The sequence below is a fragment of the Anas platyrhynchos genome, chromosome 8 (assembly GCF_047663525.1).
Source record: "Anas platyrhynchos isolate ZD024472 breed Pekin duck chromosome 8, IASCAAS_PekinDuck_T2T, whole genome shotgun sequence".
Taxonomy (NCBI): domain Eukaryota; kingdom Metazoa; phylum Chordata; class Aves; order Anseriformes; family Anatidae; genus Anas; species Anas platyrhynchos.
This window is the reverse complement of record NC_092594.1, coordinates 14222350-14236963: the sequence shown is the minus strand read 5'-3', so window position 1 is coordinate 14236963 and position 14614 is coordinate 14222350. Positions and strand designations below refer to the sequence as shown.

The window sequence follows — 14614 nt, the reverse complement described above, 5'->3', positions numbered from 1 at the left end:
TCTTGGACTCATTGTCCCAGCTGGTTTATTGATTTCATGGTTTGCCTTTCCAAATCACTGTTCCAGCTCATTGATGATTCTATCCAGTGCTGGTTACACAAAATGTTGCTGAAAGTCATCTTTACTTTGAAAAGCCATGTGTTGACCAGTATTTTTAGTTGACAGATATACTTAGCCAAGCTGACAATCTCCAAATTTTCTACTTCTGTGTTTTTTCCGCAGAAGGCAATGAGCTGTTTTCTGCAATAAACTCTTCTGTTTTGCCCATACTTATGGCCACAATCCACACTCTAAATCACTGTCTGCATTATTTTAACATAAATCCCCTTTCAAATACCCTTCTAATTCAATGGCATACTGTAAATCAAATGCACACTATTATAACTGCCTTGAGACTCTACTGGAGCTCTTCAAATATACTCTTTAAAAGCACTGAGTTTATGGCAAGCTTCAGGGTAAATTTACAGCATGATACACAAAGACTTAGTCACAGGATAAAATTCTGCATGCAGAGAAGCTTAATAGTTTGGTCTTCTCAAACACACAGGTGGTTCACTTTAGAAATATATATAGTCCCACTGAAGTTAATGGAATTACGTGTATGCTTAAGGTCAAGTGTATGCCTAAGTATTTTCAGGAGTATCTCCGGTATTCCATTTATCTAAAGAGCTACGCATTTAAAACCTTACCTTTAGCAACCAGCTAGAATTTTTCTCTTCCAGAGTGCTTCATCGACTTTTGGGGTGGCTGCCAGATTCTGGTGCCTAGCAAAACTTGCTAAAAAGACTCCATTGGCTTAGATCATCAAGAGATTGGCTTCAGTTAGTCACACTGATTAAAATAATTTCTAACAAGTGGACCAGGGCAATACAGTCAGACACAAACTACCCCCAGGGGCATGTGTACAGCCATCTCAGCTCATTCTTACAGTTTACAACAAGGAGGTACGCTACCGGTCTGCAGACCTTTAGTAAGCAAAGGGGAACACAGGCAAAATGGCACTGCCTGTCTCACCCCCTGCAAGAAAAAAAAAAAAAAAAAGAAAAAAAAAAAAGATAGAAAACCTCAACACGACTCCCACCCACCTCTGGCCTGCCTCTTGTCCCTGCTCCCCAGGGACCATGGAGAAGCCCACCTCTGCCAGGCCGCCTCTGACTGCTTCTTTCTCTGCTTCGCATGCACGCCCCAGGCTGAAAGCATTTCTACCCGGCTGATTAGAAAGGATATCAAGATGACATCTGTGATGATGAAGACCACGAGCAGCATGAACAGTACTCCTCGTTGTTTGGTATAAATTAAGATATTAGATGTTTTCCAAGAGATTTCTACCAGCGCACAGCAGCTCCACTGTAAACCTGCGGCAACAAACCAGGACTAACTCTGAAGAACAGCAATAAGGAACAAGCAGTCTACGCTTCAAAGCCCAACTTTCTGATCATCTTGTCAGCAGTAATAGGCTCCATAACAGACAGGACATGTTGAAAATGATAAAAAAATAAAAAAGAAAAAAAAATAGACTGGCTAATAAACTGGTACAGCAGTTTTACTGTACCATAAGCCAAGAGAAAATGTCTCAATGTACTTGCCTTCCAAAGGAGTCCCAAAGGAGGAGTCCAGATTGCAATTTAAGTCTAGATTGCCTGATTTATTAAGCTCCTCTTCTGCTGAATTCAGCCGCCTACAGAAACTAATCCCAACATCATACCTTTTTGAGAAAGCTAAATATTATTCTCTATTCACCAGGCAGAGAACCTAAATCAGGAAGATTAAACAATTCGCTGCACAGCACAGGGCAACTTATTGGCAACTTCAGACCACACAAATGCCACTTTCTGCCCCGGTGTTTCGGATCAGCACCGAACACTATGGTGAACAATTGCTTATTTTGTCTGAAAAACAGCTTCTTCCAATCCAACAGAACCCAGGTAACAAAGCGTCCTTGTGCAGTCCCTCAGCTGTTTAGGAGGTCTTCCCACTAGGTCAGTGTCATAACATAGCTAATTAGCACAGATAGATTTATTCATTTACGGCCACCTCAGGTCACACGATGAGGCTGTGGGTGCTAGCTGGAGGCCTGACGCAGTGCCTTCACTCATGTAGATGATTTCTTGCAGCATATAACCACCTCAGTCAGTGACACTCCACGTCGGACTTACCCACGAGCGTGTATAGTCCCAGAACCACGGCCATCAAGCTTAGCGGCTCAACAGATACTAAAATTAAACATCCGATTATATATCATATTTCTGAGGGGCTTAAAATAGATGCCTGCCTTTACTATCATTTATACAATACCATAAACTTGAACAGAGAAATGAAGACAGAAGCTCACTGGTGCGTGATTGACCATGGATGATGTACGGATATTCAAAGCCTAGGGAACGTGCCACCCTAACCACTGGCCAGGTACCTACAGCTGGTGCTTAAGAAGATACTACAAAGAGGTAGAATTATCTCTCAGTGTTGTAATAAACTATACTAAAATAAGAAATGATAGCACAGAAAAATATTTAAATTTTGTTTTAAATAACGTGGAAGAAGTATGAGAAGTTCTAGAGAGGTCACCAAGACAACCTATTACCGAAACCCACTCTTATTAGAAAGCTGAATATAAAGAGTTCTATCGTGAGCATTTTTAACTTTGCTTATATGAACCAGTGTCTTCTACTAATGATTTGTCAGAGTTATTCCTGAACATGGCAGCTGACAGATTTCTTTATGAGATAATTATTGAACTGACAAACAGGGCTATTTTAGACTTCACATCAGAAATGATGTTATGGAAGACTTGCACATTCAAAATACATTTGAATTAAGTAATCAGAAGTGGATTCTAGTTAAATGGAAAAAGAAACAAATGTAGATCTAGAAGTATGATTTCTATTTCAAAAGGACATTTCCTTCTTTCTTCAGGAAGAGGAAACTAAGTGAACTGTCCTGAAGAAAGCAAAAATATGAGCACTAAGGAGCCTTGAAGTTTCCTTACATGAAGTGTGCTAAATCAGCCTGGAACTTGTAAGTTGGGAAAGCTTGGGAAGGGGCTCCAGGAGTAGCCAGGTCATAGCCATTTCCAAAAGAATTTTAGGAGTAAGCATGGAAGCTAATACAAGCCGATAAGGCTGGCACATCAGAGAAAAACAAATCCAACAGCCACCACCTATGCCAGGTGAGGTATTTCCAGTAGGAACAAGCCAGTGGTTCATCCAGTTTAGCAAAACAAATGCTGTGAGGGCAGCTGATCACAATTTCTGAACCGTCCTGGAAGCTGCTAGCACCAAACGCTATTAGCCTCAGTTATAACAATTGTGTTAAAAAAAAAAAAAAAAAAAAAAGGCTTTGTGAGGGTTAGAGAGGAAATAAGGTTTCTTAGAAAAGTTTTGAAACAGCCTCCCAGTAGGGGCAGAGAGAGCAAACACCCAACTAGTTTTATAATACATTACGAAAGGACAATGAGACAATGACTGTCGTTGCTTGGATTAGACACGGAACCAGTGACCAAAAGGGTCCTTCCAGACCTCCACCCCAGGCCCTATCTTTAGCTTACTGCTCTCCCTTTTTCTAGATACCCTAATAAGTAAATGCACTTTCTTGCACTTTACTGAGTTGTACAATACGGCTTCAGGGAAAACAATAACCAAGCTCTTGTGCATGTTTTTCCCAGAGCCAGGGACTGGAGCCATGGCATTTGGATGAAAAAATCTTTATTCTTGCCCAGTTTTCTTCTGTGGAGCCAAAGTGTCTGATCCTGCTGGCATCCAGTTTCAGTTCTGATTTCAGTCCAGTAACCTGGTAACTCTGGACCACGATCTTTTACGCTGCAGGGTTTTTGATGGTCTCTGTGGCCAAGTTTATCGTCACCACCCCTCACAGCACACTCTCGCTGCTGCCTGGGTTAGGTTGTTTGTCACTGTGTTTTCTGGCCTCTCTACCCTGAAGTTCACAGAACTGACATGTAAACTGCTTTTCTCCTTTACTCCTTTCTTTCCCTGATTGTACAAAATTGCTCTGAAGAATCACGTCATCTGTTTCAGTCATTTTTGCTTTTGGCAAGTGTGTTTCAATATCCATTTCCTGATCCTATTCCTAAATAATCATAAATAGAAAAATGTGAATATAAATATGCCAGGATGAAGCTAATGCCAGATGACTCTTATGTCCCCAATGTCCTATATAATACCAATGCAATCAACATTTCAAATCCTGCAAAAGGTTTTTGCATTTGCATTGTCACAGAGGGCTCCACGAAGCTGAGGCTACATACAGCGCTGGGGTTGTGTAGCACACCAGCCAGCCCAGATGAAAGATCACAGCTTGGGATTTTAGGCTCAAAAACTAGAAGCAAGGATGACATTTTCTAGATGGCACCATACTGCAACGTAGGCAAGTAAATGCAAAACTCACTGGGATAAGCACTTCTCATCCCATGGTCTGACAGGAGAACAAGGAACAGCCTCTCCTCTGACTTGGAAAAGAAGTGATGGTTTGCAGGAGCACAGGGGCTTGTTGCTGCTATGACAGAGACGCAGATTTCCCTGTTATTTGAGATCTACATGCTCTTAATCTTTCTCTAAGTCTTCATTTACTTTCTCTTTTAACATTTCCCTGGCTGAGTGACTACTTCCTTTTGTTACCAGCCAGACAAAGCAGACTTCAGCATCTGCTTTCTCATCAGTTAAGAGGGAAAAAGGCACTGACCTAGCGTACGCAGCTTGCTGTTTCTCCAGGACACCAGAAAACAAGAAAATTAAAAATCTACACCAGCAAGTTGCTGTTAATTCCTATGAACTCTAGGTCTCAACAGCCTGATGGATTGATGGATGCCTCTCTGACTTTTACAGTGGAAGATCTGCATTGCATTCAGCAGTTTCCACTGATTTTAGAGAGGCCCAGGTTTCATCTTCTGTACTCCCGAGGATTTTTATTACACCTACACGTATATTGCAGACCAGCACTCTTACACAGAGTGGGTAAGGAGTCCTGTCTCGCTTTGGAGAACAAATGATTCTGATGAGTCCTGGTATATTCTCCAGCTAATCTTTTCAATTTAGCACAGAGGAAATTGAAACAACATTTTCAAAAGCCTTTCTATCTGCCAATCCATATCCCGAGGCAGGAGAAAGCTCAACACATCACGATTTGCTTTGCTCACCCCCCATCCCATACCTGAGGCTTTGCTGAAGAGCCGAAGGGCAACGGGGAGGGAAGCTGCCCACCTGCCTGCTTCTGGCACCTGTGGTCTGGTCGGGCATCACCCTCCAGGGGTAAGGGGAAATCACACCTTTCTGCTAGGGACTGGACACAATCATCTGGAAGAAGCTTAGAAAAAAAAAAAAAAATAGGTTCTTTTTTTCTTCTTTAAATTGAACCAGCCCCCAGCTGGCCAGGCAGTGTGCAGGGCTGGCAGAGGAGGAGCAGGAAGGCCTCTGGCCAGGGGCCACTCCAGCGAGGAGAGTTTTCCACCGGAGCTCAACATTGCTGCTGAGAGCAGCAGGCTCAACAGCAAGGGGCAGTAGCTAGTAGTTTCTTTTAAAAGATTTAAATCATGGCTTGTCCAACCCAGTAGCTGACCTGCTTAAAGAAAACCTTATTTTGTGCTCTACTGAAATAGCCTTCAGGGACAGGAGCCTGCCCGGTGTGCTCGCTCCAAGGACAAGGTTCAGCCGCATCGCCCCAGTGCCCTACCAGACCTCTGCTCTCATCGCACAGTCGCTGAGCTGTGGTTTCCTGAGCAGTGCACGGGAGCACTGCTGCCCACGAGCAGGCAGCAAGGACACTGGCACAACCACCCCTTTCAGAGCTACGGCTTTCTTGGGAAGGCAAACGTCTCCCTCCCTCACCAACATCAGCATCAGATGAGACCATCTCGCAGCCCAGCACCAGGACCTCACTTCTGGCCTCAAAGGTATGTTGCCTTGCTTTGGCATCACCTTCCAAATTAATCTCCTGAGTCCCGATGAACTCGGAAGGAAGGCAGAGTGCTCCTGACCGCTGCCAGGGGGGACATGGAGCCGTGCCAGGCTCAGCCCCAGCTGTGGGAGGAACCCACACCGGCCAAAGGGAGGAGGACAGACTCTGTGCGTAACGCCGCAAATCAGAAAATAACTCTTTCATGGGCAGGTTTGGAGCTTCTCCGTTTATTTTCATTCCAGTGCAGAAACGTCGCGGTCGGTTTCCGACACGCCGGCTGAGCGACCGAGCAGCTCCGAAGCACAGAGCTGCCCTGGGGCAGTGCCTGGCTGTCACCGGGTGCCAGCAGACTGTCACATCAGGCTGTGCCGGGCTCCAGCACGGCTGCAGGACTGACCCCCCACTGCCATTCCACCCAGGTGGCTGAAAAAAGGTGCTCGATACCACCTAGCTTGCAATTATAAGCATAAAGGGCCCTATAAAATGTTGGGGGGGGTTAATAGCAATGTAAGTAGCAATGTTTTCCAAAGTGGAAAATACCGACAGGGCTGCTAATTTCACATGGGATTTCTGTACAAGCTCTCAGTTCTGTTATGTTCTAATTAGTTTTCCTTACCCATGCCCTGAGCACACCAGCAGGCTGGGCAGCTCCCCCCGTGCCAAGGCTTCGGCTGCCCCTGCTGAAGCGAGCCTGTTCCTGCTGCTCTGGGAAGCGCCGTGGGACACCCCGCTGTCCCGGCCCTCAGCTGGGAGCTGGCTTCGGGGTTAAAAAAAAAAAAAAAAAAAAAAAATCCCCTCTAAAAATCAGTTAGGGGAGTACCTGATTGCAAAGATAAATTTAGCTCCCAAAATTCTTGTAGTCTGTCAAACACTGATTTTTTTTGAAGAGTCCCTGCAACCACTATTTTTAATAGTCCAGTTCTTAATAAAAATGCTTCAAGGTTGTTGCTATGGAGTACCTAGATCACCTGCAGCTATAAGAATGAGCATCCAGTAATGTATAATGGATGCTGAGGCTGTACTTAGTTTTGCCCAGGGCTTGTTTTGCCTTAAAATGTTGAGTTTTGTTTTGGGCTTGCTTGTTTCAATAACATTTGTTGTAGTTTTCAAGGGCTTAGCCATAGTCCAGGGAGGATTGTAGTGCTCGAGTTTTACATTTACATATAGCAAGTACTAAACTTTGTCAAATAGTTGATCTTCAACTCACCCAAGTGGAGTTTTAGCAAAATATTGTTCCTGGCTTCACAGATGGACCACTGGCAGGCAGGATAACAGGGCAGGAGGCTGGTCTGCCCTTTCCATGGGACAGGGGAGAAAGGGAGAGGTTCCCTGTCCACCCCCCATTCAGACGAGGTGCTAACCAAAACAGGGAGCCCTCTACACTCCCAAGTCTGTATTTCAAGGGAAACAGAGGACTTCTATCTTTGTGAATAGTGCTGAAAGCCAGCGATACTGGATAGACATACAGAATGATTGATGAAACTGCAGAACTGTAGCCCTTATTAATCCCAGATGGCAGGGGAACATCACCTTTTACATGAATACTGATGTCTGAACCTTATTTACCTGTGACCAAAACAACCACAGCCCTCTAATATTTAGCTTTATCTTCCAACTTAAGATCAACTTAATCACTTCAAAAAGCTTGAGAGTTTGTCAGCTCCAGAACTGAACAGATTTTGCCAAGCTTCTAGCTACCTGATGACACCAGGTTATTTTCATCTTACAGATGACAATGAAAGCAGTTGGTTTTTCAAGGCACTTACCCACCGCAACCTATGGGTAACTGCTCAGCACTTCAAGAAACAGGTGTGTGCTTCTGAAAGTGCTCTTTTCCTTGATCACCTTTGTCAAAGACCACCTAGGCCATTTTTTATGTATTTATTTTTAAACAGCGGCAAAAGTTCCCCTGCCTTTGATCACTCCCGGGATAAGCTTCCAATGCAAACCCAGCTGCAGGTCCTGAATTTACCAGTCAAAATATTCCAAACCTTGCAGCGTTCAGTAATTTCCAATAGCTACTACAGCTCTAAAGTTCAGTGCAGGCTCTCACCTGTGTTTACTGAAGAAAATAAACATCCATAGAGGCCCACCAAAAAAAATATATATATAAATCAGAGAAGGGGGTTAACTTTTTGATTCACTTTTTCCACCAGTGGCAATGATTCCCTGCAAGCACATTAGTGGGGACCGGGGAAACCTGAGTACCATTACCTCAGCCTGTGAAGCCAGCCAGAGCAAGTTAATTCTGGATGACTAACTGCTCCACAAAACCCCGGAGATCAATGACAGAATGGCTTGTGAGAGTCTATGGGATGAGGACTGAGACAGGCTGTAAATAAGCACAAACTCCCCCAATACGTGATCCTGTTCGCTAGTGCTGTGTGTAGACACACAGATCTACCAGACAGCGCCTTTAAAAGGAGTCTGGAACTCAGCAGACAGGAGGTTCATCCCACAAACCGTCCCACTGGTGTTTTCTCCACACAATGTAATGACAAAGGTAACAGGTATTGTTAGAGGCCTTCCGCAGTTACAGCACCCTAGACCAAGCTGTTTGCTGGATGCTGGGCGTCTTTACACTGCGCCGTGCTGGAGAACCTGAAGGCTTTTTACAAGAACAGCCTTCACAAACCTTCAGCTCCTGGCACATGGATGACTCTACAAGGATTTTTTTTTTTAATCACCTCAGTTAGAAGAGCAGCGTGGCTCATGGACCTGCTCAATCCACGGGACCACAGTGCTGAGATGAAAGGCAAAAAGGGCACAAGAAAGCTATCTGAAATCCCCATTTTCCTCTCTTTGTGGAAAAAGTAGAGAAATTGTTGGATCAGAACAGCATACTTTCTTACACAGAACACAAAAATCTTACCTTTTGTCCATTAGCTAGCAATGTATTCAGGTAAATACATTTTACATTACGTATATATCTTCGACAAATTATTCCATTATGAAATGAAAGATTTTTAATGTGTCCTTTGCCATTTAAAATGTTCCTGTTCTTACAGGATTCAAGCAACTGTCCCTTAAAGCATGCCAGGGACACATGAATGATAACACAAACATTGGCAAGGGAGTCTGAAGAGGACCACAAAATTTCTCTTGAATTTTCCTCAACTTTTAGAATCACGAGTTTGTACCTGCCAGCACGTATATAACCTGCTGGTATTAAACCATCCAATAATCAAGAATGATTATGCCTAATTCTGTTCAGGCATAAATCGGAGCAGCTCCACTGAAGCAAACCCAACTTGCCGCAGACCAGAGGGCCTACACGCGGTGGTTCTGGGCATCGCTGCCCCCCACGAAGGGCCCTGTGAAGCTACGGCAATGCGTACAGACACACGGGCTGTTTTCTGTAGAAAGCCAGAAGCGATGGGAAGAAATTCACCAACATCACAAGGACGGGGCCCCCACAGACAAAGGCTGTCCCCATGCTTCTCTGAGCTCCTGCGTTAAGACCACGGCTCCAGATCCACAAAAAAGCTGTGATGCTTCCCTTCAAGATGCTCAGTGCTGTTACAGATGTGCAGCCCCAGGTCAGGAGGACATCCCCCTGCATGTGCAGGAGCAGGGCCAGCCTCAGGCCACCACAGCCCCTGCCCACCTCCCCAGCCATGGCTGACAGCAGCTTTGCTCCAGCTCTTTGAGGCCCATGTCTGCAGCCTCCTGTAGCTCAGGTAGAGCTGCATGTAGCGGCAGCTCCATGAATAGATGAAGAAAATGAACACAGGAACCAAGAGGTTGACCAGCCAAGGGGGCAGCCTGCATATGGACCAAAGTCCAGAGCTCCTCTGCCACCCTTCCTCATTCACTCCAGATATGAGGAGCTGAAGGCAGCTGCATTAACTCACCAGATCCAACAGGGCACATCTACATTCTGGCAAAAACTTGAAGGAAGTTGCATTGTCACCTATGTCTGCCATGGCTACAGAAATAATTGCACACGTAATTTGCATATGCAAATCATCCCCAGCTTTCATTAATCTGTCCCTAAAAGTGCTGCCAAGGAAGTGGGAGGTCTATTTAAGGATAGATTCAGAGGGATAAACTAATTGTTATTTAATAGAGCAATTCTCCCATTTTATTTAAGGCCTTTCTTAGCCGCTGTGCACCATTAGCAGATGAAATAACATCTAATCAGGCTATCACATTATTGTATTTTTGCACAAGCCAACAAATGCTTAATGGTTTTTATTTTAGAAGCAAAAAGATTCATATTACAGGAGATTAATGCTGTGAAAAAATCTATATTAATATCTCTGCAATAAAGGGTATGAGTTAATGGATAGATGACCCAGTTACAAAAACGTGGAGGTTTTAAAAAATTCAATACGATGTATTTTTAAACCTCACACTGTTAAGTCTTTGAATATACTTCTACAAAGAAGCCTTCTGTTATGCAAAAATGTTGTACACCCTGGCACAGAAACACGAATTCAATTTTAATTGAAAGAAATCCTGACACCCTCTCACCTAGGAAGCAGGCTTATATTCCGTAATGAAGGCAGCATTCAGGCTTGATGGGCAATATCCTCTGCTGCCTGCCTGAGTTTTGATCCAGCAGCAAGCAGAGGCTCTGCAGTTATGGCCAAGAAGGTAAGAACTGCTTTCGACCACCCCAGCCCACATTCCCTTCGTCTCCAGGCCAGGCAGCCGAACAGCTGGTGCTGCCACCAAGAGCAGCAGCTTAACGGGCATCAAGGGGCACAGTGCTCCCGTCGCTCCGCTGACGGCATCCTACAGAGGAAGCCTTGTGGAAGAGAACATCACCTGTCTCCAGCAGCCCTCACCCACTCAATGCACAGCAGCTATAGCTCCTGCACTGCATAGCTAAGCAGTTCTACACGCTAAGAACTGAACTGAGCACAAGTTCGTTGTCGGAACAAACTAAAAACTGAGAATGCCTTAATGCATTATAGAAATTTCCAGGTCTTTAATGAACAGTATTTTTACCTGCTCCACAAGTTCTGCTTGCTCTCCCATTTTTTCCTCCCTTCTCCAGCCAGCTCCTACCACTCAGTTTCAAAGCAGCCCAGCATCAGTTACATTTTCTTCATTCCCTTGCCAGCTACTCCAACATCACCCAATGAAACTCTTGAATTTCACGTCTTCTGAGCAAGATGCTTCAGACAAGGCACTCAGCTCAAGCCTGAGCCTTGCCAGGTTGTGGCAACAGTGCCTAGTGAGGCTGAAGGTCTATAAATATTGTAACTTTTTCCTCAGTCACAGAAAAAAAAAAAAAAAAAAAAAAAAAAAAAAAAACTGAATTTCTGAGCAAGCTTGAAAGTATACAGAAAAAAATGAAATTATGTTTTTTAAACAATTTTTTGTCATTTTTATGTCTTAACATGCCATCACAGGGAGTTGGTAGCTCAGAGGCTTGTAAATAATCACATCCCACTACATCTCTGGTTGTTACTCAGCTGAGCTTTTCTGAAATATTTAAGTAATCATTCTCTATCTCTATTAAAACAACAGATGGAATTACCAACCTTCAATTTTATGCTGGAATTCTGCAGCAATTTATTAACAGCTTGAACTCTGTTCTCTTGAGGGTTTAACCTGATGGTTGAACCCAATTACATTACAGTCCTTTATTCATCAAGGGACATATGTAATATGATATTAAATGTGAAAACTCATGCCTGAATAATGTAGTCTTTGTGATACAAATTGACAGAGTATGGAAGCCCAAATTTCAAGCACGAACCCTTCTTAGGTCTGATCTTACATCACAAAAATTCAGGATCAATTCCAATACTGCCAGCAGACTTATCAATGTAAAACTAACATGTTAGTGCTGATTCATTGCCTTCATCCCGTATGATTGTCAAACCACTCTGAAGTCCCAGGCATCCCCGAAATGAGTACATATTTATATCTGTACTCCTCCATCTGGTATCAGTCCCACCGCTACAACCTAGGGGAAGCCCTGCACACACACAGTACCCAGACTATCATTTGCAGCCTTTCAAAGCGTTCCAGCGTAGCATGGAAGACTCCCATACATAGCAAGAAATCTTACACCTCGCTGTGGCAGCTGTATTTGCCATTGTATTTTAACATCGCTCCTTATAAGCTAACTTTGACAGGCTAACATATTGCTTTTTCCATTATGAATCTTCCCTTCCTACCCAGTTTTTCCTCCTTGCTGCATGCTGCTAGCCTTGAGCATTCATTACTGTGCTTCTCCCACAAATTGCCCCATCCCCGTGCTCCATGGGCAGCACACCCTTCCTGCAGCAGTCCGTCAGACTCCCCTGCTTTGTACCCATGCTCCAGATACATTTCCACTGCCAGGCTACAAACAAAAAAGCCAATTAAAGAGGCCAATGAACATCTAATAACCAAGCAACCTTATATGCAGAATATGTCACCTGCTAAGGAGCTGTTACTTATTTTGAGATAATTTACATTTTCATTCTAAGGCTCAAGTGTCCAGCTGAAACATAGCTGCTGAGCAGTAACCTAGAAACACAGGGAACAAAGCATATTCATTTTTATGTTAAGCTATAATTACAGTGGCAAAGTGGTATATTTTGAAACATCCGGCGCACTTAAATTAGCGGGCTGTCAGCATGCTTGGCACATAAGAGGAGGGACAAGGTGGGTGGAAGCGCATCTCCTGAACCACAGATCTCAGGACCGCAGCTATGTGGGCCAGAATCTGTCTACAGTCCAGGTAGAAAAAATAAGCACTTCAAAAGCATAAATAACGTCATTGCAAGTCAGACGTTTTAGAGAGATTAACTGTACTTGAAGAACACAATGACTTGACTGCAAGCAGAGTAGGTGGCAGCTCAGACACAGGTACCTACAATGCAGGTGTTTCACAAGACTGAGTGCTTCCACACACCACACTCAGGAGTACTTTTAATCTTTTAAGCTGTTTGTCTTTTAGATTCTTGAGGCCTGTCATATTCTTCAAGCACCGTTCCCGTATGACATTAAAATCCAGTCCAAGCCCAACAAGTGACTCCCTCCAAACCCTTGACATAGCAGGGCTTTGACTGCAGTTTTCCAAGCAGCTCTGTGTACCAGAGGTTTCCCTTTGCCTGGAAAGGGAACAGACTGCTTAGGAAGGTGATTCCCTTTCAGGTGAATCCCTAGAATACACAAAGACCAGACAAAACAAGAAAAAGGTTGTTCTATTTCTCCTGCTCACATTCAGCTCTAACACTCATGTACACAGTAAGACCACCAGCCTTTTTCTCCTTCTGCAACATGAGCCCAACATGGCATTTTCAAGCAAAAGATATTTCACCTCTGAAAATATCACCCAGGTGTTTTTCTTAGAATTCTTCAAGCAATTTGAATAAAACTGAGACTAAGACTACTGCTTTAGTCATTGCATTGTGCTTTTGGTGTACAAGCAATTTTCCTTTACTCTAGATACAAGTGCAGCTCTAAGGCGCACCATAGGGTACATATCAATCTGTCACATGTTAAAGCAATAATCAGGTAAGATAATTAAGAGAAGCATTTCAAAGCCCTGCCCCAGATTTGGATGCCTTCTGCTGGGAAATGTTTTCCTGTTGTCACGAGCAGTGTAGTGCAGGAACACTTTCCATGGTGTAAATGATAAAGATCATTTTTGCATAGCCTTAGTAAGCAGCACAAGCCACAGGGCATTGGCTGTGCCATCATCCTACAGGCACGGACCAGTCACCGTACCAAAGAAGACAATGGAACAGCTCATTGACTCGTTTGCCTTAGTTACAGATAATATTTACAGCCATAATTATATGACAGACCAAACTTCCCACTTCAGGGTAGACTGTATTTACCTTTCACAAAGAGAGCACAAATAGAAACACCTGCATAATCCAGGGTTTTCTGTGAGCTCAGACTCAAATATTTAGGCCATGTGCAGAGTCAGGATTACTACAAACAACTTCGGTCTGCTAGCATTGGCCTATCATTAATAAACATGAAATAATTGTGCATATTGTTTTTTAAATGCTCCAGGGACTCTATTAAAGCACCCTCTCTGCATAACACAAACATAAAACACCTGCCTCACCACTTCGGGTCAGTCTTGCATTATCAAAGCATTAACCACACAACAGTGCTCGGCTGTTAAAACTGCGTTTGGGAAGCCAAGACCATCTTCAAAAACTGATTTATTTGTAACTTGTTTACTATGTAAAAGTGACATTGTCACAGGCAGAGAAGCAGAATCCAGAAGACAGGGAAGACATCCAAAATTCACACATTAAACCTTTAAAACTCCAGAGCAAAGCTGGGTGCCTCAGCACACTGCTGCGCCCTGAGCAGCACAGCCCTTCCTCCCGCAAACCCATTAGCAGCAACAAGAGTGATGCCTTTGAGGAGCTGGAATCAAACCCTATAAGGGGAATTTTACAGAAGTCACACAGGGTAATGGAGGTTTTATTTATAATTAACTAGGAAAACAGAAGTAAACAGATATTTTAACCCTTACCAGTCTTTTCTTCTGCAACAGCATAAGAAATAATGTGAGTAATTACAATTTAACTGATTCCGTTGTGGTTTTTTTTGTTTGTTTGTTTTGTTTTGTCAGAAAAAAAGCAAAGCAGAAAGACCAGAGATTAGTTATAAATGCAATATTGCTCCTTGATATCCAATCAAACCAGATCTTAAACCTTTCCCTAGAGTCTAAGGTCTTTATTAAATAGTTACAATGTTAGTTACAGGCAGTTAGAAGGGTAGGTAAAAGAGATGC

General features: G+C 43.6%; 1 long non-coding RNA gene across 1 annotated transcript; it reads left to right on the top strand.

The window, feature by feature from the left end:
- Positions 1-4939: 4939 nt before the first annotated feature.
- Positions 4940-10677, top strand: LOC119717574 (uncharacterized). The gene is made up of 3 exons (XR_005267360.2): positions 4940-5902; positions 7637-7716; positions 8916-10677. It is a non-coding gene; the product is annotated as an uncharacterized lncRNA (long non-coding RNA).
- Positions 10678-14614: the final 3937 nt, after the last annotated feature.